Raw genomic sequence first — 4,021 nt, forward strand, 5'->3', positions numbered from 1 at the left:
TGTATTGACCCAGTCAGTTCCTAAAAGCAGAATGTTCACTTGGAATTTCATTTGAAGTATTTCACTTGCCTTTTGAACATTTAAGTAAAAAGGACTGTATGTGACAGGAAAACAACTAAAAAGAAAAGTATCATGTCCTCTGCTCCTGCACAACACAGCAGCCACAAGAGTCACCAGCACAGGAACTGTGGGAAAGTTTCAAGAGGAAGGAATTAGGGAAGAAGGTGGTGGGAGGAGGAAACAGGGTATAGGAAGAAAAGGAGAACTTGGTGGATTCCAAGAAACACAATCCCCTGCTGAAACAGACCATAAGATACCACCAGCCATCTGAGATTAGAGGATATCCTCAGAGGCTATAGCTAAAATCTTCAGCAGCCTTTGGGCAACCACCATTACATACTTCAGCTGAGCTCGGAATGTCAAGGAGCAGAGAAGCAAAGATCTGGGAAGATAGTTTGCTCACCAAAAAAAGTGGCAAGTGCCAAGGGCCTCAGCTGGCATGTGTGGGAAGTCTGAGTGAACCAGTGTGGCTGAAGAATGGCAAGATGAGGTCAGAGGTTAGTAAGGCCAGATATCACAGGGCTACAGGGCCTTCTAGGCCATTGGAAGGACCTTGGACTTTATTCTTGGTGCCATGGAAACCTCTGGATGGTTTATAACTGGTTTTTGAGACAGGTCTGTATCATCTAATTTTCAAAAATCAAAGTATTAAGTCTATAATAGATTAAATGACACTCACAGTCCTTAACATGGTCCACAGAGCCCTGCATCTCATGGCCCCCACCTCACCAAACTTACCTTCTTCACCTGCTCCTGCTCCAGGGCTCTGAGGTCTTAATGTATCTGTTCCTGCCATTCAGAATATTCTCCCCAGACCGCCCCACTCTGACACATATGAATACCCCGACACTAACTCTCTCTCCAGTGCCCTCTCACCTGTTCCTTTCTGTTTAAATGTCATCTTCTCAGAACTCTTTTCTGGTTCCTTGGTCTAAAGTCAGTTCTTCCTGTCCCTCCCCACAGCACCCTGTTCTTTCTTTCACAGCATTAATGACAATGATGAGTATAAATTTACTGAGTGTCTGCCTTTCCCACTAGACTAATAGTTTTGAGAGAGTAGAAAACATGTCTGTTTTGTTCATGACTGTACATGGAGTACTTGATAAATATCTGATAAATAGATACATAAAACAATACATAATCAATAAAACAAAAGTTGTTTATTTGAAAAGATCATCTAAATTGACAAACTTTTAGACTGACCAAGAAAAAAATAGAAGATGTAAATAACTAAAATAAAGAATGAAAGAAGTGACAATACCACCAATCTTACAAAATAAAAAGCATGGGTGAATCTATGAACAACTGTATGTCAACAACTTAGATACTTCAGATGAAATGGACAAATTACTAAAAGGTACAAATTACCACAACTGATTCAACAAAAAATAGAAAATCAACAGACCTATAAGAAGAGACTGAATTGGTAATTTAAAAGCTTCTCACCAAGAAAAACCTAGCCTACATGGCTTCTCTAGTGAATTCTATCAATCGTTCAAAGAAAAATCAATACCAACCATCCACAAACTCTTCCAAAAATTAGAAGAGAAGGAAACACTATGAGACTAGTATAAACCTGATACCAAACTAACCAACAATATCCCAAGAAAAGAAAGCTACAGACCACAACTTTTGTGAATAAAGATGCAGAAATCCTCAACAAAACATGCCTGAGTAAACTCTATACAAATAAGACACAGTTAATATCATACATAGTGGTGAAAAACCAAACACTTTCTAAGATTAGGAGTAAGACAAGGATGTCTACTCTCACCACTTTTATTCAGTGTTGGACTGGAGGTTCTAGCCAGGGTAATTAGGCAAGCAAATGAAATAAAAGGCATTCCAAGTAGAAAGAAAGAAACTGTAAGATGTCAATAAAGTTTTTTTCTTTTTTAAAAAAGGTAATATAATAATATAATGTGTTAACTGCTTATAGTACTTGGCAGGCATTCAATAACAACTGGCTATTATGTTCATATAATGACATTTTCTCTTCCTAAATGTTTGTTGTGCTGTGAAACCAGGTTAAGATATAACTGTGAGAAGACAGAGGAAAGACCTATCTTTGGGAATTGGTACCTGGGCATTAAGAGCCTTCTCAAAATAAAATATTTATATATACTGAATTTATAGGAATTTACTTGTAGCTCAGAGTGACAGCAAATTATGTTGTTTATCCTTATTAAGACTCAATCACCTGCTGACTTTGCAACTGTAAAATGCAAAACTGGGACCTTTAAGAGCAAAAGGCATTCTGTTTCCATGGCCAGCAACTCCCACAATGTACTAGGAGCAGATGGGTTCAAAAAGCAGAAACCACGTACTCACATTCCTCAAGACGGGGAGTGCCAACTGCTCAAAAGAAGTCATGTCAACCACATACTGCCCAACTCAGCATTCACGTTTTCCAGGTGGAGGCTCTAACCTGAAGGAAAAGACATTGTGTTCTTTGTTGAAAAACTCCTGTATTGATTTCTGGTTTTTAACTGTTCACTGAGCCTCTGGCATTCCACATATGCTAAATCATCCTTAAAAATGAAAAACACAAAATGCGGTGGTCTGCTGCCGAGACCAGCTCAGTCGGGGAGACCCTAACCCAGTCGTGCTAGAGGAATTAAACACACACAAAAATATAGAGGTGTGGAGTGGGAAATCAGGGGTCTCACAGCCTTCAGAGCTGAGAGCCTTGAACAGAGATTTACCCACATATTTATTAATAGCAAGTTAGTGATAAGCATTGTTTCTATAGATTACAGATTAACTAAAAGTATTCCTTATGGGAAATAAAGGGATGGGCTGAAATAAAGGGATGGGCTCTGGCTAGTTATCTGCAGCAGGAGGACGTCCTTAAGACACAGATTGCTCTTGCTATTGTTTGTGGTTTAAGAACGCCTTTAAGGGGTTTTCCGCTCTGGATGGCTCAGGTGTTCCTTGCCCTCATTCTGGTAAACCCACAACCTTCCAGTGTGGGCGTCACGGCCATCATGAACATATCACAGTGCTGCAGAGATTTTGTTTATGGCCAGTTTTGGGGCCAGTTTATGGCCAGATTTTAGGGGGCCTGTTCCCAACAGTCTGCAAAGCTGATCAGGTTTTCTCTGCTTTGAACAGAGCTACCCTAAGTGTCCACACCTCCAACAATGGGCCTTGCAGTTACAGCAGGGCTATCTCTTAAGGTCCAAGCAGCTAATGCATCAACAGTCTTTGAAAAGTGGCACCAGAAACAGGACTAAGAATTATAAAGTGAGAGGAGTTTATGACTTGGTGAATACGTTTTAAGTAAAATATCACTTTCTTATTATTTTTTCATGTGATGGTTTCATTCTGTTTTCTGTCTCTGAGAAATCCCTAAAGGACCAAGATTCTTGAGGACAGATGAGATCACTGGGCTCAACCCTGTGCCCAGGGAGAAACTCTCAACCTAAAGGGAAAGCAGATAGGCATCCAAGGACCCAACAGTGTATCTGCTTTCGGTGAATTTAGCTCTTGTTGAAAAGCTCCCAAAGCACAGATGGAAGGGGAGCTTAGATAATAAAACACCACAGAAATGAAAAATCCGTACCCAACTCTCGATAAAGGCCCCCGGGTGCCGGACAGCGTGACGACATCGAATCCTATTCTTCTCCCTCCCTGTCTGACTTCTTCTGTATAAAATCCATCGACAGGCACACCAGAGGATTTTAAAACCTTCTGGATCAATGCTGTTTTTCCAACACCTAAAATTAAAAAAAAAAAAAAAAAGAAGAAGAAAAGCCCATTAGGAAACATTCCCATACTAGAGCACACACAACCCTTGCGGACTCGGAGACAGCAATTACGGTGGGTAGAGAAATGGGCTGTAAGTGGATTTATGAATATGAACTTCAATTTAATTCTGATTGCTCCAGGTGTTAAAAATGCTTAATTTCAAGTAGAAACAAGCATAATAAAAACATGAATGATATCTTGAGGTTTATTT

General features: G+C 40.0%; 1 pseudogene; it reads right to left on the bottom strand.

Moving 5' to 3' along the window:
* Window positions 1–2,391: 2,391 nt before the first annotated feature.
* On the bottom strand, window positions 2,392–3,779 carry LOC111551344 (annotated as a pseudogene).
* Window positions 3,780–4,021: the final 242 nt, after the last annotated feature.

This window comes from Piliocolobus tephrosceles, unplaced genomic scaffold (assembly GCF_002776525.5).
Source record: "Piliocolobus tephrosceles isolate RC106 unplaced genomic scaffold, ASM277652v3 unscaffolded_30690, whole genome shotgun sequence".
Classification (NCBI taxonomy): domain Eukaryota; kingdom Metazoa; phylum Chordata; class Mammalia; order Primates; family Cercopithecidae; genus Piliocolobus; species Piliocolobus tephrosceles.